Genomic DNA, 26,106 nt, shown 5'->3' with positions numbered 1-26,106 from the left:
TTACAAAAACATGTTCAGAAATACAATTATATATATAATATGGGCTGAAAGTGCACACTCCCAGCTGCAATATGAGAGTTTTCACATCCAAATCGGAGAAAGGGTTTAGGAATCATAGCTCTGTAATGCATAGCCTCCTCTTTTTCAAGGGACCAAAAGTAATTGGACAAGGGACTCTAAGGGCTGCAATTAACTCTGAAGGCGTATCCCTCGTTAACCTGTAATCAATGAAGTAGTTAAAAGGTCTGGGGTTGATTACACGTGTGTGGTTTTGCATTTGGAAGTTGTTGCTGTGACCAGACAACATGCGGTCTAAGGAACTCTCAATTGAGGTGAAGCAAAACATCCTGAGGCTGAAAAAAAAGAAAAAATCCATCAGAGAGATAGCAGACATGCTTGGAGTAGCAAAATCAACAGTCGGGTACAGTCTGAGAAAAAAGGAATTGACTGGTGAGCTTGGGAACTCAAAAAGGCCTGGGCGTCCACGGATGACAACAGTGGTGGATGATCGCCGCATACTTTCTTTGGTGAAGAAGAACCCGTTCACAACATCAACTGAAGTCCAGAACACTCTCAGTGAAGTAGGTGTATCTGTCTCTAAGTCAACAGTAAAGAGAAGACTCCATGAAAGTAAATACAAAGGGTTCACATCTAGATGCAAACCATTCATCAATTCCAAAAATAGACAGGCCAGAGTTAAATTTGCTGAAAAACACCTCATGAAGCCAGCTCAGTTATTATTATTATTATTATTGTTTATTTATAGAGCACCATTGATTCCATGGTGCTGTACATGAGGGGGTTACATACAGAATACATATACACGTTACAATAGACAGACTATCACAGAGGGAAGAGGGCCCTGCCCTTGCGGGCTTACATCCTAAAGGATTTTGGGGAGGAGACAGTAGGTGGGGTGTAGGTTGGGCGGCAGCTCCGCACGGTGGTGGGGCGGCAGCTCCGCACGGTGGTGGGGCGGCAGCTCCGCACGGTGGTGGGGCGGCAGCTCCGCACGGTGGTGGGGCGGCAGCTCCGCACGGTGGTGGGGCGGCAGCTCCGCACGGTGGTGGGGCGGCAGCTCCGCACGGTGGTGGGGCAGTGAGGTCATTGTAGATTATAGGCATTTGTCACGCTCCCCGGGTCCTCTGCTCCGCTCCCCGGCTCACCTGCCACGCTCCCCGCTCTCCAGCCTCCATTGGCCGCGCTTCCCAGGCCTCCTGGTCCCCGCTCCCGGCACCCGTCGGCTTCCCAGCCCCTGGCCGGCTCTGCTGCTTCCTCCTCTCAGCTTCCTGCCCTGGCTTCTGGCACCCGGGCCGCGCGCATGCGCATTAGGGCGCGCGCGCGGTCACTGACCCTTTCTTAAAGGGCCAGTGTCCACTGACAGGAAATGATGCACACAGGTACAGGGTATAAAGGGGATTAATGTCCAAGGGGGCGGGGCCTGTTCTTCGTGTTTCCCAAGCTAGGAGTCAGGTCTCCTTGTGTTCCTGTGAGATACTTACCTCTCTCTCTTTTAGAGCCGATCCTGCTTTGCCATCCGGTCCTGCTGTATCTCAAACCGCGAACGCTGCCTATCTACCATCCTGACAGTCCGTACCATCCCGGTTCCCTGCGGTGACCCGCCATCTCGCTCCAACGGTTCCGGACCCCGCCTGACATCATCCCGGCTTCCGAACCTGAGCTCCGTCACCCGGACCACCATCAGTGACCCCGTGGTCCCAGGGACTTCTCCATTGTGTTCTAAGTGCACGGACTGTTCTGCTACCTAAAGTGCTCCGGCTACCGGACTCCGTTCCCTCTTCGGGGAGTTCGGTCCAGAGGATCCACCTCCCGGGTCTGCCCATCCATCTGGCCCTAACAGCATTTCTGAACAGATGAGTTTTCAGGGTCCGTTTGAAGTTTGCAAGTGTAGTAGATAGTCTGACGTGTTGAGGCAGTGAGTTCCAGGAGACTGGGGATGCTCGGGAGAAGTCTTGGAGTCGGTTGCATGAGGAGCGAATGAGAGAGGAGGAGAGAAGGAGATCTTGGGAGGACCGGAGGTTACGTTTTGGAGTGTAGCGAGAGATTAGTTCAGAGATATATGGAGGAGACAGATTATGGATAGCTTTGTAGGTCAGGGTTAGTAGTTTGAATTGGATACGATAGAAGATTGGGAGCCAATGAAGGGACTTGCAGAGAGGGGAAGCGGGGTGGTATTGAGGAGAGAGGTGGATCATTCGGGCAGCAGAATTAAGGATGGACTGGAGAGGGGCGAGTGTGTTAGCAGTTCTGGAAAAGTATTCTATGGACAGATGAGACCAAGATCAACCTGTACCAGAATGATGGGAAGAAAAAAGTTTGGAGAAGAAAGGGAACGGCACATGATCCAAGGCACACCACATCCTCTGTAAAACATGGTGGAGGCAACGTGATGGCATGGGCATGCATGGCTTTCAATGGCACTGGGTCACTTGTGTTTATTGATGACATAACAGCAGACAAGAGTAGCCGGATGAATTCTGAAGTGTACCGGGATATACTTTCAGCCCAGATTCAGCCAAATGCCGCAAAGTTGATCGGACGGCGCTTCATAGTACAGATGGACAATGACCCCAAGCATACAGCCAAAGCTACCCAGGAGTTCATGAGTGCAAAAAAGTGGAACATTCTGCAATGGCCAAGTCAATCACCAGATCTTAACCCAATTGAGCATGCATTTCACTTGCTCAAATCCAGACTTAAGACGGAAAGACCCACAAACAAGCAAGACCTGAAGGCTGCGGCTGTAAAGGCCTGGCAAAGCATTAAGAAGGAGGAAACCCAGCGTTTGGTGATGTCCATGGGTTCCAGACTTAAGGCAGTGATTGCCTCCAAAGGATTTGCAACAAAATATTGAAAATAAAAATATTTTGTTTGGGTTTGGTTTATTTGTCCAATTACTTTTGACCTCCTAAAATGTGGAGTGTTTGTAAAGAAATGTGTACAATTCCTACAATTTCTATCAGATATTTTTGTTCAAACCTTCAAATTAAACGTTACAATCTGCACTTGAATTCTGTTGTAGAGGTTTCATTTCAAATCCAGTGTGGTGGCATGCAGAGCCCAACTCGCGAAAATTGTGTCACTGTCCAAATATTTCTGGACCTAACTGTATATGTGACTTCCTGACTTCTGATCCTCGGCTATCACCTGACCACGATTTGATTATCCCTGTACTACTGACGAGACCTCTACTGCTGACATGGCCTACTGACTACTCTATTCTGGGTTTGCCTGCTTACTGCACTCTGAAGCTACACTGCTTGTAGCTTCAGTATCTGTCACAGTACAGCGTGACAGGTCCCAAGTTGAACTTTAAAGAAACCCAGAATCTAACCAGGGTTTGGCATCCATCACCTCAGTGCCATGACCTGAAGACTGATAGAGCTACTCAGAAAATGCCGAAAGTGAGCAACTGGGTTCATGAGAATGTGACCCAGACAAAAACTATGTTACGATCATAATGCCAGACTGAGGGACTTTGAAGTGGAAAAGAAAGTTTGGGTGTTGGTTTCTATGTTGCAGAACAAGTTACTGGCTGCATGGGAAGTTTCCTACACTGTAAACAAGCATCTGAATGATGTTAGCTATGTTGTGACCCTGGATGAAACTACAAAACATCAGAACGTTTTTCATGTTAACATGATGATAGCACATCATGACAGGGGACACTGTGTCTGCCTGTTTGCAGTACGCCTGAGGAAGGGGAGCATGACCTTTTGTTAAACTTGATGACTGGAACACAGGGTATTGAATATGATAATGCAGGTAGTTAATCCCTCAAGGTGTGCTAGGGGGTGGAAGATGGCAAGTAAACATCAGAAAAAGCAGATGTAAGGGAAAAAGTAATATTAGGCTAGAACTAGACAGCACGGTGGTTCAGGTGGGGTCCTGGGTTCTAATTCCACCAAGGAACCTTAATTGGGATGGTGACAATAATGTCTTCATCTATATGATTAACTTTGTATAAGGGACAGAAAAATGTTCAACTTTTACTGCATTCTATGCCATGTGGATATTGTTGAAACTAGTTCCAAGTTTAATTATCTATTGGAATAGAGATAAGTTCATTCTTAATACCTAGGCCTGGTTGATACAAGTTTTAAATGATAGACAGATGGATATACAGTTATACAAACTGGACAGCTCCCATTTCCTATAGTATTGTGGATGCTACACAATGAACTGTTCAATATTAAAGGGGTGGTTCACACATTTTTTTTATTTTCCCAATGAGTGCCACTTACCATTGTATGCATCTTCTTCATTGGCTTCTGTTTCCAGTTCTGGCACTGAGCGGCGCTATCCTGCACGCTCAGTGCCTGTCACATGACCCCCTGGAGCTGTGGTCGCCAATATCCTCTGACGTCCCGGCATTTCCGGGCTCTCAAACTAGACGGGTACGTCAGAGGATGCCGGCGCCACTCACACTGATTGACTGGGCTGTGGGCGGTGACTACCGCACATCACAGCCCAGCATCGAGGGGAGGATCCGGAGGACGCCAGTGTGGAGCGGTGAAGGCAGAGCGCGCGCTTACCATCGCTTAGCTGTGGGAGGTATGGGCTCCAGTGTGGAGTACAGGGGGGGTTTCCTCCACTGAAATCCCCCCTGTCACGCAAGTATGTGATCACACTGTCCACCCGCCCGCTGTGCTCAGCTGTCAGGAGAGCAAGCAGTGTCGGCAGTGTGATCATATACTCCCACCAGCAGCACAGGTGACCGGACGCTGCATGGGACCAATCTGCTCCACTCTGTCACCTGCACAACAAGTCCCAGAGTGGAGACAGTGACATGCTCTGCTCTGACACATAGTGTGCTATATGTCACTATCGGTCTCCACTCTGGGACTTGTTGTGCAGGTGACCGGATGCTACATGTCACTAACTGCCCCACTCTGAGACTTGTTCAGGTGAGAGTGTATACAGTTGGTACAATGCAGCAGAAGTCACAGAGTGGAGCAAGTTAGTGACATGTATCATCCAGTCACCTGCACAACAAGTCCCAGAGTGGATACAGTTAGTGACATGCAGCACACTATGTGTCATAGCAGAGCATGTCACCAACTTGCTCTGCTCTGTCACCTGCGGTGCTGCATGTCACCAACTAAGGGTAAGTTCACACAGTGCATTTTTCACTGCGTTTTTGCTCAGAAAACTGCATGACTTTGCTTCCCCAGCAAAGTCTATGAGTTTTCATTTTTGCTGTCTGCACACAGCATTTTTTTCAGCTGCGTTTTTGTGGTGTCCACAAAAACGCAGCATGTCAATTATTTTTGTTTTTTTTCACTGCGTTTTACACCCATTGAGTTGAATGAGATGTTCAAAAACGCAATGAAAAACACAATTTGCAAATATAGCTGCGTTTTAGTGCGTTTCCATGACTAAAAACGCAGCTATAAACGCAAGGGGTGGGTAGTAAAGTGACGTGTACAGGAAGAGGATTCCTTCTGTCATTAAACACAGAAGCGTGAATCCTCCCGGTACCGTCACCACCACTTCCATCTCCCGTCCGGTGCCATGTCAGCTCCCGTGCGGCGCAATATACGGGCGGGAGATGGAGGCAGCTGCTAAATCAAAAGTGAACAACAGAAAAAAAAATGTCATACTCACCTGTCTGCAGACTCCCGGTACCATGTCCGCTCCCAGCTCCTCTCCCAGGACCGCCGCTCCGGCTGTGTGCAGACTCTCCGGGCATGTCCGATGCCTGCAGGACCTGGCGCTGATCACTTGATGCGGTCACCTGACGCATCAGCTGATCGTAGTCTCACGGTGACGCCATCTTTTTAGCGCCCGGCTGGCTATCAGCTGATGCCGTCAGAAGACTTCATCAGCTGATTACCGGCAGCGATCTGACGGGATCAGACTCCCATCCAATCGCTCCAGGAGCTGTCGGTAATCAGCACATAAGTGAGTATTTTTTTTTTTCACTGATGCATCAGCTGATTGTATAACCGGCTTTTACACAATCAGCTGCTGTGTCGTGTGATTCATGTCCTTTAACCTGACATCATCTGATTGCTTTGCCTTCCAGCAAACCGATCAGATAATATTGGATCCGGATTGGACGGCGCGGGACCCTTGACCCAGGATTACTGCGGAGGGGGGTTCTTTATTTCAATAAAGATGGAGTCACTAATTGTGTTGTGTTTTATTTCTAATAAAAATATTTTTCTGTGTTTTGTGTTTTTTTTAATCTTTACTAGAAATTCATGGTGGCCATGTCTAATATTGGCGTGACCCCATGAATTTTGGGCTTAGGGCCAGCTTATAATTTACAGCTAGACCTAACCCCATTATTACCCAGCGAGCCACCAGTCACCAGGGCAGCTGGAAGAGTTGGATACAGCGCCAGAAGATGGCGCTTCTATGAAAGCGCCATTTTCTGGGGTAGCTGCGGACTGCAATTCGCAGAGGGGGTGCCCAGAAAGCTTGGGCACCCTGCACTGTGGATTCCAATCCCCAGCTGCCTAATTGTACCTTGCTGGACTCAAAAATTCAGCGAAGCCCACGTCTTTTTTTTTTTTTAATTATTTCATGAAATTCATGAAATAAAAAAAAAAAAAAAAAGGGCTTCTCTATATTTTTGGTTCCCAGCTGGGTACAATTAGGCAGCTGGGGGTTGGGGGCAGCCCGTAGCTGCCTGCTGTACCTGGCTAGCATACAAAAATATGGCGAAGGCCACGTCATTTTTTTAAAAAAGTTTTCAGGCAAAAACCTTTATAAAAAAAAAAAAAAAAATGCTTCCCTGGATTTCTATTGCCAGTGAAAGTAACACCAAGCAGTGGAGGTTAGCAGCCAGTAGCTGCTTGGGTTACCCTTAGCAATAGAAAATGCAGTGGCAGCCCACAAACAATGTGTTTTGTTTTTTTTTATTTTTAATGAATTTTTTAAAAAAAAAAAATCGACATGGACTTCGCCCATCGAGCACCAGAGCATTTTACTGCTCAATTCATCCCAAGTAATCAGATGACTCCAGTGTCGGCCGATTACTTGTTCTGTGTCCCCCTGCATCCATTGCAGCGTGTACGGGCTGTGAGGTCAGCGGAATTCAGTCCAGCACTGGAGTCAGCTGATCTGAACGCAGCTGAACTCCAGCCTGCACACGCTGCAATGGATGCAGGGGGACATAGAACAAGTAAGGTCTAAGCCACACGGCGAGAAACACAGTGCGAGTGGAGTGCGATAAAACATCGCATTCCACTCGGACCAATATGAGCCTGTGTGTCAGCGCACATGAGCGATTATTTTCTTCGCCCTAATTGGACCGAGAAAACAATCGCAGCATGCTACAACTGTAATGCCCATTTTACCCATTCAAGTGTATGTGGTGAGAGAAAAATCGCACTGCACTTGCGGTACATCGGTGGACTACGGAGGAGAGAGGGAGAGAAATCCCTCCCACCACTCCTCAGTGCTGGCCCACCCCTCGAGTGCCGGACCGCCCCCCCGCAGCTGAGGTCTGCTCGCACAGTCGAACCTCAGTCACAGGGACACACGCATGACACTCAGCTCTGCTGTACTGAGTGTGAGCCGAGTGTAATGCGAGGGGATCGCAGTAATCCCCGTGTGGCCCCAGCCTGATTGGCTGACACTTGAGTCAGCTGATCTGAACTCAGCTGAACTCCTGTACACACAGCCCGCACATGGTCACATGTGATCGGCAGCAGGCAGCGACTGCTGTTAAGGCTACATTCACATGACCGTTCCGTTTTTGCGGGCCACAAAAAACGGTCCTTTTTTTCACGGATGCATCCTAGTGGCATCCGTGTGACATCTGCGTGCCTTCCGGGTTTTTTTGCGGACCGCAAAAAACGGAAGCAGCAAGAAAGATAAATAGATGAGTAGATATAGAGATGGATAGATAGATATAGAGACAGAGGGATGAATGAATGAATGAATGAATGAATAGAGGGCTGGATAGATAGATAAGAAAGACATATATAATGTCCTACCCCCCTGCATATTCTAAGCTGGCACCCTTTAGTGACTTTCATGTGGCACTAAGGTGCTTAGTCTTGTATTTAGCCAAAAAATTTTAAAAAATGACATGCGGTCCCCCTATCTTTTGTAGCCAGTTAGGGTAAAGCAAACGGCTGCAGCCTGCAAACCACAGCTGGCAGCTTCACCTTGGCTGGTAATCCAAAACAGAGGCCCCCCCACACTGTTATTTTAAATTAACAAAATAATTTAAAACAAAAAACACGGGGTCCCCCGAAATTGGATCACCAGCCAAGGTAAAGCGGACAGCTGTGGTCTGGTATTCTCAGACTAGGGAGGTTCACCGTTATTGGACACTCCCCAGCCTAAAAATAGCAGGCTGCAGCCGCCCCAGAAGTAGCGCATCCATTAGACGTGCCAGTCCTGGTGCTTCGCGCCAGCTCATCCCGTTGCCCTGGTGCGGTGGCAAACGGGGTAATATATGGGGTTAATACCACATGTGTAATGTCACCTGGCATCAAGCCCTGGAGTTAGTAATGTCAGGCGTGTATCAGATACCCGACATCACCAACCCAGGCAGTAATAAAAAAAAAAAAGAAAATAGACAACAAACACATTTTTATTTGAAAAAACACTCCCCAACACAGTCCCTCTTTCACCAATTTATTACAAAGAAAAACAAATCCAGGTCTGATGTAATACAAGGGGGTCCCACAATGATCCATACCATAGTCAATGTCCCAGTCAATGAAGAACAGAATGTTCCCTATTTGCTGGGAGAGCCGTGCAGTGACCTGAGCTAACATCAATAGGTCAGCCCAAGTCACTGCAGGGCATGACAAGTGCTGCTATCAGGAGGTTAGCGAGGTATATTACCTGCGATGATCGCTGAACTCCTGACAGCAGCGCTGTCACCGAGTTCAATGACCGCCGCCTTCACAAAGTATCGCGAGCGGCCCGTGACGTCACCACTAGTCACAGTCTCGGGTCAACAGCGAGAGGTGATGTGACAAGCGGCGGGCATAGAAGGCAGTGACGACCGCTGACGTCAGGAGGGCAGGACTTCATCACCGTATGTAATGAACTTACTAACCTCCTGACGGTAGTGCTTGTCATCACCGCGGCTGCTGACACTGCAGTGCGGGCCGCTGCTGACACTGCTAAGCGGGCAGCCGCGGGGCTGGAGCGGGACACTGACTGCACGGGCACCCAACGGAAGTCACATGGAAGTGCTTCCGTGTTGCTTCCGGGAATTTTGCGGACCCATTGACTTGTATTGAGTCACGGTTCGTTATTACGGAACAGAATATGACATGTTCCATAATAACGGAGCGGACATACGGCATCCGATGTGTTTTTTTTTGTAGGATCGGATGCACATGGAAGTGCTACTGTGTACCATCCGATCCTAAACAAAAGACATTGAAAAGATGGTCATGTCTGTGGGGCCGCAAGAAAACAGGAACTGACCAGGACAAACGGAACGGTCATGTGAATGAACCCACCTGCAGCCATTGCAGCGTGTGCGGGCTGTGAGATCAGGAGTCAGCTGACTCCAGCACCGGCCGATAAAGTCCCGCTGCAGAAGGATCCGGTAAAATAACGGTTGCATGCGCTGCACATTTAATCCACAGGATCCGGTCATATGCGGTTTGCGGATGATACGGACGACACACAGACTAGGCAAGAAGGAAAAAAGCAATCTCATCACCCCGTCACTTTTTTTTCCCCAATTATTTTTTTCACATGTTGCGCCGGCTAATAATCATTTCTGTACACACTCACACACACACACTCACACACACACTCACACACACTTTCTTCCCCTGGTTGTGTGCAGAGCTGGCAGCTTCGGATGTCTCTGTGTGATTTCTCTCAGTGCATCCACACAGGGAAGAGGCAGGGAGGAGGCTTTGGGTGGAGAGCTGAGGGGTGTGTGTTAGATAAGCTAGACACCGCCCTAGAGCCACAAAGAATTCTGGTACTTGTAGGAACTGAACACAGGAAGTCAGAGGAGAGATTAACCCCATCAGAGCTGGAGCCAGCAATGAGCATGTGCTCCTAGTGCACAATAAAAGGTAATTTTGCTGAAAAAACATAATAGATGTGTTGAGGGGCACATATTAGCAAGATTTATCAGAAAAAAAAAAAATAGTTTTGGTAACTGGACAACTTCTTTAATTCTACTTGCCTTCTTATTAGCTCACTGTCCAGTGATAGACCTGAAATTTCTTTACTAAATTGACAGGCGGTCCTTGAAACTTGAGACCAGGGCTGATGGTGATATAAAAAGAGGGTCAGGACAATAGAAAGACCTTTACATTGGCAGCATGGTGGCTCAGTGGTTAGCACTGTTGCTTTGCAGTGCAGGGGGGGCCAAGGACAACATCTGCAAGGAGTTTGTGTGTTCTCCTCCAGGTTTTCCAGTTTTCTCCCACACTCAAAAGACATACAGATAGGCAATTTAGCTTGTGAGCCCCAGTAGGGACAGTGTTACTGAATGTAAAGTGCTGTGGAGTTAATGGTGCAATATAAGTGAATAAATATTATAATACATAGTAGAGGTCAGTCAGGTCAGAGTTTGTTCCATCATTCTTTCTAGGAAAACAGAACATTTTTTCAGCTATTTCTCCTTTTATTTTATAACTCATTTGTATATTTGTATGTCACTTTATTTTCCATTTTTACAACAGTTTTTTTTTGTGGGGACTTATCACCCCTAATCTATCTTGAGTATCTTGAGTGTGTGGCCTGAGTTGGGGTATCATTTATACTCATTTTTTAGTCTGAATGGAAGGTGAGCACAAGATTGAGAAAGTCAAAATAGATTAACTTCTTGTAACCACACCCAAGTCATGTGCTGAGAAAGAAGAATGAAGCATTAGCTGAAAAGAATACACTTCCTACAGTGAAGCATGGTGGTAACTCATTGATGCTTTGGGTCTATTTTTCCTCCTCATGAATAGAAGAGGAAGACAGTGTCCAAAATAAGGTGAAAAAAGAAAATCCTTTTATCTGCTGTCATGCAACATTTCAAACTGTCATAGGCCTGCCGTGTTCTCACGTCACGTCTCGCGGGCGGCCCGAGACTGTCACTAGCGGTGGCGTCACAGGCTCTCGCGATACTGCTGAGAACGCGGCGGGCATAGAAGTCAGTGACGGCGCTGACGTCAGTAGAGCAGGAGATCGTCACTGCAGGTAATGATCTCATCTATCCTCCTGACAGCAGCGCTCGTCATTCCCTGCAGTGACCTGGGCTATTGATGTTAGCTCAGGTCACTGCACTGGTCTCCCAGACAATGGGGAACATTCTGTTCTTCATTGACTGGGACATTGACTATGGTATGGATTGTCGTGGGACCCCCTTATTGGATTACGCCGGACCCTGATTTTATTCTTTTCAATAAATTGGTGAAAGAGGGAATGTTTTGGGGAGTGTTTTTTCAAATAAAACTTTTTTTGCTGTCTATTTTTTTTTTTTTATTACTGACTGGGTTGGTGATGTCGGGTATCTGATAGACGCGTGACATCACTAACCCCAGGGCCTGATGCCAGGTGACATTACACATCTGGCATCAACCCCGTATATTACCCCATTTGCCATCGCACCAGGGCAATGGGATGAGTTAGGGCGAAGCGCCAGGACTGGCACATCTAATGGATGTGCCACTTCTGGGGCGGCTGTAGCCTGCTATTTTTAGGCTGGGGAGTGTCCAATAACAGTGGACCTCCCTAGTCTGAGAATACCAGACTACAGCTGTCAGCTTTACCTTGGCTGGTGATCCAATTTGGTCGGGACCCACGTTTTTTGTTTTAAATTATTTATATAATGTAAAATAACAGCGTGAGGTGCCCTCTGTTTTGGATTACCAGCCAAGGTAAAGCTGCCGGCTGTGGTTTGTAGGCTGCAATCGTCTGCTTTACCCTAGCTGGCTACAAAAGATAGGGGGGATCCCACGTCGTTTTTTTTAAATTATTTTTTGGCTAAGTACAAGGCTAAGCACCCTTTAGTGCCACATGAAAGTCACTAAAGGGTGCCAGCTTAGAATATGCAGGGAGGTGGGACATTATATATGTCTTTCTCATCTTTCTATCTATCCCATTCATTCATCCATCCCTCTATCTCTCTGTCTCTATATCTATCTATTCATCTCTATATCTACTCATCTATTTATCTTTCTTGCTGCTTCCGTTTTTTGTGGTCCGCAAAAAACGGAAGGCACACGGATGACACGGATGCATCCGTGAAAGAAACTGACCTTTTTCTGCGGACCGCAAAAACGGAACGGTCATGTGAATGTAGCCTACATGTGTTCCCTATGGGGGTAGGGGTCGATACAGAACGATGGTGGGGGGGGGGTCGGTACAGAGCGCCGTTTGTGTGTGTGTGTGTGGGGGGGGTTGCAGAGCCCGATGTGTGTGTGGGGTCGCAGAGCCTGATGTGTGTGGGGGCGCAGAGCCCGATGTGGGGCTGTTATTTCCAATGCTAGAGTGATAACAGGTCAGGTGCTGGGGCAGAATACTGACAGGGAATGTGTGTGCAGGGGGCGGGCAGGGGGCGGGGCTGGACAGTGAGGGCGGGCAGGGGGCGGGGCTGGACGGTGAGGCCGGGTGGTGCCAGCTGTGACTGGGAGGTTTAGCACAGGAAGTTGTCATGTTTGCTGGAGCTGAATGTAAACAAGGAGCTGCAGAGAATAAAGGGAGGTACAAAAGTTAGAAAACAAAAAATAACAATGTAGGGGTGTTTTATATGACAATACAGCACAGATAAACTCAAAAATGTTTGGTAAGCTAATGTCGGACAACTCCTTTAATATTGCATATCCAACAAGAGGCAGTTTCCACCACCCCAAGAAAACAGTCTCTAATTTTTTATCTCCAAATATGCATAGCAAACCGCCATATTTAAAACACATAATGATAAATACATATCACAAAGAAGATCTTACATGTATTTTGTTCCAGATGGAGGTGTGTGGCAATCAACCAACCACAAAGTGGCATCTCTGTAACCTGGGCTAATCACAAAGCTTATTTCATTAAAATGTCCAATTGAGAGAAGCGCAGACTGCTCATGTGTCACAGCTTCTATTCTTCCAGTATGGACACACGTCAACTACACTTGCGCAGGTGTCTCGCTCACTTCTGCTGCGCATGCGCTGGCCCCGTCCAATTCTGGAATCAGCTTCAATGTCATTCTAATATGGGGAATCAATCACTTCTCACAAATGGTCATATGACTGGGGTATGTTGGAGCCATGGCAACCCACGACACACATACTACAGGGACCCATGGAAACAGCAGTAGGACATCACACATAGCAAAAATGAATACCACACAATAGCGATCACAAATTTAAAGGGATCAGCACATATTAAAGTAAAGATCGCAATTTCAATGCAGAGTCTAAATATTATGAAATATATAGCCACACAAAACAGCAAATATCTGACTGAGGGAAGGGAGAGAGGGAGGGGGCAGAGAGGTAAAGAAGAGACAAATTGAGATTACCATGCACCCAGAGTCCCCGTTCTCCATCAATGTTCCCCAACAATGTTCTGATGTACTAGAAAAAAAAACAAAACATAATTAAAAACATCATATACCAACAATGTAGCAATAAGAACAGTTCTGATCAACTTAATAAAAAAGGCATCCATAAAGATTTTATTTAGTATTCAAATTCTTTGGTTGTAAACAATCTAACTCATGTATCCTATAGGGATAAGGTGGAACAGTTGTTAGATGAAATGTGTGGGAAATTCTTACCTTGGGACACTAAGAGAATCTCCTTTGTGTCCACTTATTATTTTTTAATCAGTAAGATCTCTGGGGTTTTGAAGAAGCACTGGCCACTTTTGAGTAGTGGTCATCCCATGGTTGCAGATTTTTAATTTCCACCATTTTCTCTTACAGACGTGGTTCTAACTTGAGAGATAATCTTCAGATATTGGACCACTTTATAAAATAAACCAAACTGCGTTTAGTCATCCAAAAGCTGGAAATTTCCCTTGGTTGGGATGTGCCTGATGTGGAAATATGGTAAAGGGCCAATTTTTTTACTACACAGGTAAAAAGTATAACATTAGAGAAAGATATGTGATGCCCTGGACTAGCCAGGTAGTCACATACATACCAACATACACATCCCCCACCCTAGACAGTTACAACAGTCAACCAAAAAGCCTTGTTGCCTCCCTCCAGGGACTGATGTCCACACCAGGTGGGGCGGAGCCAGGCGGGTCGGGTGTCGGCCCGCCGGTAACGGACCGGGGAACGGAGTGAAGCTAAGCACACAGGCAGGGCCATCGGACCCCGACCAGGCTTGGAGCCGCCGTCAATAGTCAAATCCGAATGTGACAGGAACCCCAGGGGTTTCCTAACAACCAAGTCCCGATTGAAGGCAACCGTCCAACCAGAGAGGAAATACAGCCACCGCCCCAGGCTAGAGATCCAAGGGCCAGCGCCTGCGGGCAAAACGGGCTCCTACGGCACCTATACGCCGGGGAGCGGACTACCGGTGGGCAACAACAGGAGTCAAGAACATCTTCACAGATGCAGGGAAAGACAGCCACCATCAGCCGTCCGGGGAGAGCACAACAACAACACTGCAGCCGGCTGCGGGACCCGTCCATCCGGCCGTTTTTGGTTTACCAACGACTGTCAGTGATTGTCTGAGTGAGTACACCAGTGCCGTCCGGAACCGCGCCGCGCTGTCCCTGCAGCCCTGCACCCCAGCCATCCAGCCTCCCCATCTCACCACCGGGCCCCGGGATCACCAACCCCCTACGCACGGAGGGGACAACATCCTAGCTGCTCCCTACCATCTCTCCTGGGATCCCCGTCACCAGCAGCGGTGGTGCCATCATCACCACGTCCCGTGGGTGGCATCACGAACAATCTCCCCAACCAAACCATCCCTTTTCACTCACGGGTGAGGAGCGCTGCTCGAGTCCCCGGGTCCGGCCCACCGCTCGAGCCACCTAGCAGCAGCAGCAGAAGCCCCGGACCCGAGCGTGGCGAGTGCGTCCCCTCCGGCCGCGACAGATACATGTGTAATAGTAGTTTTGTGGTCTACATTATACCTTGCCCATGTGGACTCCTGTACATAGGTGAAATTACTATAGAAATTAAGGCCCAAATTAGCAAATATAAGAGTACTATTAGAACGGGACTTTTGGATTTATCTATTTGAAAATATTTTAAAGGAAAAGTGACATCTAGTTATTCAATTGCGATTTAGGGTCATTGTTAATGCACTGGGTCTCAGGTGAGGAGAAGATAGACTGAAATTGCTAAAGAAAAAAGAGCTGTGGTGGATACATGAGTTAGATTATATACAAGTATGACCAAAGAATTTGAATACTGAATCTAATCTTTATGGATGTGTAGCGCCCCTGAGGCTCTGGTTGCCACAGGGTACTGCACCTCAATTAAGGTGCGGTATCTATCTCAGGTAAGGAGGGGGTTAATCACCGGTGTTCCACATTCACACACTACATACAGCTTAGGAACCTTCACACAGAGTGGGTTGGCTCAGGGTAGGCCGGGGTGGCCATATGAACACTTGGGGTAGAAATAGGCACAACACACGTACATCAAAAACAGACCCGTCAGGACTATAATTCTGGCAAGACATCTCTGGAGAACCTGGACTTTACTGGGCCCAGCGGCTTGGAGCGGGAGCTCAGCCAGGGTAACTAACTGTGGAGGGGACACCCTAGAAATTGGACTCTCACTCCTCTCTCAAAACACAAGTGGTGACCCCTTTACCGGATCTGGGATTGACTGGAGCCCATCACGGCAGTGACCAGTGTGACCGGGCTGGCAGCTGAAGTTGTGAGTAAACTACACCCTGAACTTGCAGAGACTGTGTTGGCTCGTCCTTACCGGCACCGCCGCCCAGCATTTAGACGCCAACGGCCATTACAATCATCTTCATCCACCCGGGGCTCGCTCCGCCTGTGGAGAGTGACACCATCCTGGCTGCCATAACACCTGCCCCGGCGAGGAACCCGGCAGCGGCGGCTACTCCCTGGCCACATACCACATGTGGCGTCAAGACAAACTTTTCCCCAATACCCCACTTCCCCCACCATTTACTGTATGCCTCGGGGCAACGGAACCGACAAAGGCCACCCCGTGACAATGCCTGACCCAACCTGAAACGGCCCGGTGACGAGTAGGTTAACCACCTGCCCCGTGGGGTGCTTCAGATGCCTTTTTGGTTCAGTTGATCGGAATTGTTCTTGCTGCTACACTGTTGATATATGATGTTTTTAATTATTTTTTTGTTTTTTCTCTAGTACATCATAACATATTTGAGTGATGGAGGATGGGGACTTTAGGTGTATGGAAGTCTTAATTTGTCTCTTCTCAGTGTGACGCCCTGGCAAAACCAGTTAGTCACACAATAGGCCCCCGCATAACACCATCCCCCACAAGGTCACATACAGCTGACCTGAAACCCTAGTCACCCCCCTCAGGGCAAGACAGGCACACCAGTGGGCGGGACCAGGCGGTTAGGGAACGCCCACCTAGGGGTCTAGACAGCCCGGCGTGGGAAAACAAGCAGTCTAGTGAGAAGTTGGAGTTCAAGTTGAGAGGAGTGGAGGCTGGAGCTAGGAGTAGCTCCAGCAGAGGAGTAGCTCAAGTTGAACAGTGCCAGAGTTGGAGCCCTGGTACCTTGGCTAGGTGGCAGATGGTGGTCTCAGTCGGCAGGCGACGGGAAGACGGCAGCCGGAGATCCGAGGTGGACCAGGACAGGGTTGGATCCCGCCGGTACCGACACCAGAGACCCGACCCGGAAACCGTGCACAGAGGGGGTACTCGGACCCTGAAGCCAGGACCGGAACCATTGGCCTAGCTAATCAACTGATTGAGGGCAAGATTATAGGCCCTGTCCCAACCAAAGTCCCAAAAGCAGACAACCACCCACAGAGAGGGATAGGGCAACCACCAGGACCCATAGATCCCACGGGTCAGCGTCAGCGGGCACGGCTCCTCAGGTACACAACAAGCCGGGAGCAGACTCCCGTGTTCTATACCAGGAAGTCCAACACAAGAAAACACAGTGCAGAGAGAACAGACGGCGACCACCAGCCCGGGTGGGGGACCAGAGTACAACCGGCCGCGGCGGCCGGCCACCAGCACCTTGGTTTATCAAAAGACTCGTGTGATTCATTTAATTGTGAATAACCAAACATCCCCTGGTATGTCCAGGCGTGCAAGCCCCTGCTATCCCCATACCCTGCACAGAGACACTGGGTCCCGGGCAACCATCCCTACCCACGGAGGGGTTAAAATCCAGCTGCCACTACATCTCCCCCGGGTATCCCACAACAGCAGTGGTGGTGTCCCACTTCACTACACACCGTGGGTGGCGTCACAAACTGAATACGGCCAAGACCATACAACTAAGTCCCCCTCTTCATTTGGCGTGTCCGCGTGACCCCCGGGTCCGGAGGATCCCTTGAGCCACACAGTGGGTCCGGATCCAAGCAGCCCGGCTGCTACAGGCGTGGGGGCGGCACATCAGCTTTTCAGCCCCCTCTTTCTTTCTCCCTTCCCTAAGTAAGATGTTTGTTGTTTTGTGTGGATATATATTTATTAATGTGTAGACTTTGCATTGAAATTGGTATCTTTACTATAATATGTGCTGATCCCTTTAAATTTGTGATCACCATTTTGTGGTATCCATTTTTGCTATGTGTGATGTCCTACTGTTGTTGCCATGGCTCCCTGTAGTATGTGCGTCGTGGGTTGCCATGGCTCCAGCATATGTTTCTATACTGCATTAACCCCTTTCATGTGACCATTTGTGGAAAAGCATTGATTCCCCGCATTAGAATGACATTGGCACTGACTTCAGGTTCAGGATTGGACGGGTCAACACATGCGCAACAGAAGTGAGGCAGACGCTGGAACAAGCACAGTTCATGCGCGCCAAGACTGGAAGAATACAAACACTGATGCATGCGCGGTCTGTGCTTTTCACTATTGGACATTTTGATGAAATAAGCTTTGTGAGTGGCCTAGGGTTTCCTGGGTTACAGCAATGCCACTTTTTCGTTGGTTGATTGCCACACACCTCCAACTGGAATGTCTTTATACACAATGCATGTAAGATCATCTTCGTGATATGTATTTATCATTATGTATTTTAAATATGGCGAGTTGCTGTGCGGATTTGGAGATTAACTATTTATAAGCACCATGTGTTACTTGCACACTGTTTATAGAGCATTATATATATGTCGCGGGCGGAGGGGTTGGGAATGCCGCTCGCCTGGGGAATCGCTGGCGCTCGAGTCCGGTGCTTCTGCTCCTCGGTGGCTCGAGCACGGGGCCGGACCCGGGGGCTCGAGCAGCGCCTCCTCGCCCACAAATGAAAAGGGAGGGAAGGTTGGTTGGTGATGGGATGTCGGTTGTGACGCCACCCACGGGGTTGTGGTGATGGTGGGCACCACCGCTGCTGGTGACGGGGGAATCCCGGGAGCGATGGCGGGAGCAGCTAAGGTGTTGACCCCTCAGTGGGTAGAGGCTGTTGGTCCCGGGGCCCCGGTTGGGGAGTAGTTTGAAGGGATAGGTGCAGGTGCCGATGCGGGGAGGCTGTGTGGGCACGGGTGCAACATTGCGGTGCAGTGCAGTGCCGGATGGCACTGGTGTACTCACTCAGGTAGACAAGAACAGAGTCTCTGGTAAACCAAACGGCTGGATGGACGGGGCCCGCAGTCGGCTGCGGCGTCTTCACTCTCCCCAGACGAGTTGATGGTGGCTGGCGTTCCCTGCACCTATGTATAAGTGTTTGTCTCCTATGGCTTCCCACGGGTAGTCCGCTCCCCGGCGTGTACGTGTCGGGAGAGCCCGCTTTGCCCACAGGCGCTGGCCCTTGGATCTCTGGCCTTTGGCGGTGGCTCTTATCCGGACGGGTTGGGCTGTTGCCTTCTGACGGGACTTGGTTGGGAATGAACCCCTGAGGTCCAGACCGCAATCAGAGAATTTGACCGTTACGGCGGCTTCCGAGCCTAGTCGGGGTCTGAGTACCCTGCCTTGGTGCTTGGCTTCAGTCTGCTCCCCAGTTCGGTACCAGCGGGCCATCGCCCGACCCCGGTCCTACGGTTCCGCCGACCTCCACCAACTCCTGCAGACAGCCACCACCATCTGCCGACCTTGCTGACTGTGCCTGGGCTCCAACCCAGACACATACAGTCTCTCCTACTCCTCTCACTTCCACCTCTCCACTTCAACTCCCAAACTTGACTTTTCTCAAACTGACTACTTTTCCCACCTGTGAACTCCTCGGTGGGTGGGGCCAACCACCTGGCTCCGCCCCACCTGGTGTGGACATCAGACCCTGGAGGGGGGCAACAAGGGTTTTGTTTGACTGGTGTTCCTGATCGGGGGTAGGGGGTGTGTGTGTATGTAGTGTTGTTCTGTGACCCCTGGGGTCCATGGCGTCACATATACATATTTAGTGGAACCTCGGTTTACGAGTAACTTGGTGTGCGAGTATATCAAGCTTTGCTGTACAATCAAATACTCACTGCACACACTTCCGATTCCGTACTTTCACTTCGCTCTGACCCTGTCTTGCAGTCCACACAAACACACACAAAGGCACACAAACATACACAAACACGCACTCACACACACACACACATATTATGCTCATGTTACCTTCCGTTCACTCGCCGGCCACCTGGTTCTTGTAGTTCGCCGGTACAGGATGTGTATCGGGTGACCTGGCCTCCACAGTCACCAGACCTGAACCCAATCGAGATGGTTTGGGGTGAGCTGGACCGCAGAGTGAAGGCAAAAGGGCCAACAAGTGCTAAGCATCTCTGGGAACTCCTTCAAGACTGTTGGAAAACCATTTCCGGTGACTACCTCTTGAAGCTCATCAAGAGAATGCCAAGAGTGTGCAAAGTAGTAATGAAAGCAAAAGGTGGCTACTTTGAAGAACCTAGAATATAAGACATATTTTCAGTTGTTTCACACTCTTTTGTTAAGTATTTCATTCCACATGTGTTAATTCATAGTTTTGATGCGTTCAATGTGAATCTACAATATTTAGTCATGAAAATAAAGAAAACTCTTTGAATGAGGTGTGTCCAAACTTTTGGTCTGTACTGTATATATATATATATATATATATATATATTTAGAGACTGTAATATTGGGGGGTGGAAACTGCCTCTGATTGGCTATGCAATATTGAACTGTACTATTTACATCGGTGATATGACTTCATTTTGTATGCTGGAAAAAGACCTCTGACAGGTAGAAACATTGCATGATAGCAGATTAAAAGAGTTTCTTTCTTTTTTTCCACCTTATTTTGGACCTTGTGTTCCTTTTCTATTCATGGCCTGTTCCTAATGGACTCCCTGGTATACATGACTTGTGTCCTTGTTGGGCTTATTGCCATATGAAGTCCTATTTGGAGTTCTGCAAACAATGTTTTTTTTTTCTTCCTCAGACACTAAAAACCTGAAATGTTTGGAGGGCAAGATGGATTAAATCAATATTGGGAAAGACTGGAATAAAACATTATACATTCTTTGAGGAAGTTAATGATTGAGTGTTATTGATCTTTCTTGAAGGAAACAAAGCTTGGCTTGATAAGAAGCTCTGGATGATGCTAAAGTGGCCTGATATGAACCCCATAAACTATTTGGTGGGAGTTATGATTACAGCACTCAAACCCAAGAATGAACTGCAGTCCATTGTCCATGAGGAATGGGATAAGATTTTCTATGAATGCTGCCAACAGCTGGTTTCTGGCTATGCATCACGTGTGTAGAAGTTCATTGCAAATATCAAAAAGTTTTCAAATTGTTCTAATAAACCTACTTTACAATATGTAGAAATAGACAATAAGCCAGCTCACCGTAGTTTCAGTCAGGAGTGTGCCACGTAGTCCGCATGGAAATCCCTGGCCTGGGTTAAGTAAAGTCCATAGAAAGAAACAAATCCAGTGGACCGCAGGCAAGGATAAATAAAAGAATCTGATTATTTCTTACTTTAAAAATCCAGACATGCTGCAATGGCATCCCCAGTATACAAGCAGATATGTGCAACACATTTCGACAGAAAGATATCGCTAAGTCTTATTTATGGATACTAACAATGGTAACTGATACCCCTAAATAGTCAGAAAAATCCCATCATGCAACAGGTTACCTGTTAGAGTAAAAATTGGCTAACTTGAACACCTGACAAGTGCACCTGTGCACAAAGGTAAAATCACCCATACAAAAAGTGCAAGCATTGTTATAAAAAACAATCAAATAACAAGTGACAGTATAAAAACATAGACACATGAAAAAACATATTTTTATTTTTATATATATATAAATTTAATTATATTGAACAATTAGATCTTGGCGGATATTTAGTCCCTGTGGAATTCTTGTACAAAGTTTAAATATCCAAAAGGATTCACGGTTCAAGATCTTTCTTTGAAAATCCCCTCCTCTATCTAACTTTCCTACTTTTTCAATAGCCCTGACCCATCTCCACCATTTTGTAAAGAAAAGTGTTTTGAAACCGCTGAAGAACTGCATGAGTGTGTCCTACCCGCATCCAGAGTAAGAAGTCTGATGCGGTTCTTCAGCGGTCCGACCATACAGCCGACATATTGTGTGCAGCCTATAGTACAGTCAATATGATAAATTACACCTTCACTATTACAATTCATATCTCTTAACCCCTTCACCCCCGGGCGATTTTCCGTTTTTCCGTTGTTTTTTTTGCTCTCCTTCGGAGAGCTGTAACTTTTTTTATTTTTCCGTCAATCTTGCCATATAAGGACTTGTTTTCTGTGAGACGAGCTGTACTTTTAAATGAAGTATATATAAAACGACATATAGTCAAGGGAATATTTGTAACCAATTATTCAAAAAGATTATTCCCAAGGTGCAAAAATTTATTATATATCAAAATAGGCTGTACCCAGCAATGAACATACATGAAGGTGACCTCTTAGATCTTGTACATACAGGATAAGCTTTCCACCTGTCCCTGGATACCAGGGGCAGATTGGAGAGTCCCAAGCAAGATCTATAACATATAGAAATAAAATCACACAGGTTCCAGTTTGATACCACAATACAAAATTGGACTCCAAAATTAGCCAATACTCAGCAGTATTGCAGTCGAGCAACAAAAGTCCTTTGCAGACATTCCACTTCAGTGGGAAATTAAACTGCTGTTGGCAGTGTTATAGTAGTCCTAAATATGCTGGATGCACCGCTGTATAATGATGATGGGCGTGCTGATTTTGCCTCAACGCGTTTCCCCATAAACAATGGTTCTTTAGGAGGCTAAGAATAGAGATATGTGATGCCCTGTAGTATACCCATGCATGCGCGCAAAATATATACATATGACGCATGCGCATTTACAGATATACACCATTACTAATGACGCTACGGGTGCTGGGATGGCCTATAAGCGATCTGAGCATGCGCAATATATATTATCAGGGCATAACGCTGCTTAATTGATTTCTAAATTGATGCAGGTGTAATTGGGTGATGGTATTTAAACCCCACTCGGACATGCACGTCCATGGTGCCTCCCTGACTGCTGAAGGTGGAATCTTTACAGCATTGACTGTGCCTAATGCAGGATCATCTAGGATCGGTTTACCATGGACTTGCAGCTCTGACTGGATTTATCTTACATTCATCTTTTATTTAGGACAAGTATTTGCAATTGTATTTGCTTAATGTGGCTTTGTACTATATTATATGTATTGTATCTGTTTTTCTACCATGGAGGGAACTCTTATGGATTATATCTCTATTCTTAGCCTCCTGAATAACCATTGTTTATGGGGAAACGCGTCGAGGCTAAATCACCAGGCCCATCATCATTATACAGCGGTGCATCCAGTATATTTGTCACGCTCTCCAGCTCCCCTGCCATGCTCCCCGGCTCCCCTGCCATGCTCCCCGGCTCCTCTGCCATGCTCCCCGGCTCCCCTGCCTTGCTTACCGGCTCCCCTGCCACGCTTCCCCGCTCTCAGGTCGCGCTCCGCCGCTCCCGTGCCAGGCTTCCCGGTCCCCCGCTCCACAGCCTTCGTGCCCCATCACCTGCGGTCCCCAGGCAGCCCGGTCCCCGCTCCCGGCGCCCATCGGCAGCGCTGAGCCAGTCCAGCACTCCTGCCTCCTGTGCACCGCTCCCTGCTTTGGCTTCTGGCACCCGGGCCTCGCGCATGCGCATTAGGGCGCGCGCGCGGTCATTGACCCTCTCTTAAAGGGCCAGTGTCCTCCAACAGGATATTGAAGAATCAGGTACAGGGTATATAGGGGGATCCTTTCCACGTGGGCGGGGCCTGTTCTTCGTGTTTGCTAAGCTAGGAGTCAGGTCTCCTTGTGTCTTGTGCCATACTTACCTATCTCTCTTGTAGAGTCGCTCCTGTCACGCCAACCGGTCCTGACGATTCCCGAACCCCGAACGGCGACTGTCTGCAATCCCGTCAGTCCCTACCATCTCTGATCCCCGGATCCGTGTGGTGACCCTCCTCCTCGCTCCGCTGGTTCTGGACTCTGCCTAACATCATCTCGGCCTCCGAACCTGAGCTCCGTCACCCGGACTACCTTCAGAGACTCCGTAGTGCCAGGGACTTCTTCACTCCACTCCTCTGAACGGACTGTCCTTCTACCCGTAGTGCTCCGGCTACCGGGCACCTTGCCCTCGGTGAGGTGTTCAGCCCAGTGGATCCACCTCCTGGGCCTACCCGTCCACCTGGTCCTAACAATATTTAGGACTACTATAACACTGCCAACAGCAGTTTAATTTCCCACTGAAGTGGAATGTCTGCAAAGGACTTTTGTTGCTCGACTAAAATACTGCTGAGTATTGGCTAATTTTGGAGTCCAATTTTGTATTGTGGTATCAAACTGGAACCTGTGTGGTTTTATTTCTATATGTTATAGATCTTGCTTGGGACTCTCCAATCTGCCCCTGGTATCCAGGGACAGGTGGAAAGCTTATCCTGTATGTACAAGATCTAAGAGGTCACCTTCATGTATGTTCATTGCTGGGTACAGCATATTTTGATATTTAATAACTTTTTGCACCTTGGGAATAATCTTTTTGAATAAGTACTTTTAAATGAAACCATAAGTTTTACCATATAGTGTACTGGGAAACAGCAACAAAAATTTCAAGTGCGGAAAATCAGCAAAAAAAATGCGATTGCACAATAGTTTTTGGGATATTTTATTCACCGTGTTCACTATTTGGTAAAACTGATGTGTTGTTGTTATGTCTCAGGTCGGTACGAGTTCATAGACACAAAACATGTATAGTGTTACGGAGGGGACGATTGGATATAAAATAATATGAAACCAATCGTCACCCGAAGTCCGCCGGGCAGGTATTAAATCCAGTATGGGACAGGAGGACGAAATTCAGCAACTCAGGAGAACCCAAAAGAAATGAAGGTTATGTTTAAGGGCACACCCCGTGTAGCGTGTCCCTGTTAACCTCACAGGTACACGGGTAATGGTCACGTGTGTAGTGACACGTCAAAACCAAAAGGAATCGCAACAGATATCAGTCACATGTGTAGGAACCCTTCGACCGAGAGGTAACCCAGTTAACGTCACTGGGAAACCTAGGACGTTACCGCTGAACTGGTCACATGCGTACAGGGGCACGTCAGACCATGTACAGGTACAAAGGAATCAGTCATGCGTAGAGGGCACACGTCAGATCGAGTAGGCTACCCAGTTAGCGTCACTGGGTACCCAGGGCTGGCAGACACACACAAGTCTGCCACTGACATTGCAGACTGGTCTCGTGCGTAGTGGGCACATTAGACCATGTGGACCCTTATCCTCACCGTGCCAAGACACAGCTGTACCGAGATACGAATACCTGATACCGGCGCCTAGCCCTAAAACACATACACACTGGTAGGACAATGGTTGACCCTTACCGTACCAAGGTACGGGTGTGCACAGATATGAATACCTTGCACCGACGCCTAGCCCTGAAGTAGTCACTGTCCTTATCCATACACACACCTGCCACCAGCATTGCAGGAAAATGGCACTGGAACCCAATCACTCTAACAGCCAGGATAGCAGCCATAGCTGTCAGCATGCAGTATGATACTTGCGCACCGATGAGCAGAGCTACAGACCTTTTATAGCCGCATCCCTGGCCCAGGCCACATGACATGTGGTAATGGCGTCGGCTGCAGCCATAGAGAGGCTGCCACGCCATTGCTGATGTCATGATGACCAATCAGCGGCTGCCACTTCATGCCTGATGTCACAGATGACCAATCAGTGGCCGCCTTGTCATTTATGCTTAGTAAGGCTACATGAGCACTTAGGCGGGCTTTACACATTGCAACATCGCTACCGATATATCGTCGGGGTCACGTCGTTAGTGACGCACATCCGGCGCCGGTAGCAACATTGCAACGTGTAAATCCTAAGTGCGGCGATGAACGAGCGCAAAAGCGTACAATATCGCTGATCTGCGTAACGTTGTTCAATTCCATAATGTCGGTTTGGCTGCAGGTACGATGTTGTTTGTCGTTCCTGCAGCACCACACATCGCTGTGTGTAAACCCGCAGGAACGACAAACATCTCCTTACCTGCGTCCACCGGCAATGCGGAAGGGAGAAGGTGGGCGGAATGTTATGTCCCGCACATCTCCCCCCTCCGCTTCTATTGGCCGGCCGCTTAGGGACGTTGCGGTGACAGCGCGTTGACGCCGAACGCACCTCCCCCTTGAAGGAGGGATTGTTCGGCGGTCACCGCGACGTCGCCGACAAGGTATGTGCGTGTGACGCTGCCGTAGCAATAGTGTTCGCTACAGCAGCGATCACCAGATATCGCATGTGCGACGGGGACGGGTATTATCACGCTTTACATTGCTAGCCGATGCTAGCGATGTCGCAACGTGTAAAGTACCCCTTAGGCTCAGGATGGTACAAAACTCTAGCCACCTGGTATCCAGTACGTCATGTGTCGTGAAGAGGTTAAGCTGGTATTGCAATCCTGTGGAATAGGAAATAAAGGTATCACCCCTGACAACAAACTGACAGACCTTGCAAGCGAAGTGGCCACATCTAAAAAAAACCTTTAAATGTGATCCATTTGCTATCTGATTTCACCAC

This window comes from Anomaloglossus baeobatrachus, chromosome 5, assembly GCF_048569485.1.
Source record: "Anomaloglossus baeobatrachus isolate aAnoBae1 chromosome 5, aAnoBae1.hap1, whole genome shotgun sequence".
Classification (NCBI taxonomy): domain Eukaryota; kingdom Metazoa; phylum Chordata; class Amphibia; order Anura; family Aromobatidae; genus Anomaloglossus; species Anomaloglossus baeobatrachus.
The sequence above is the reverse complement of the archived record's forward strand: the minus strand, read 5'-3'. Positions refer to the sequence as shown.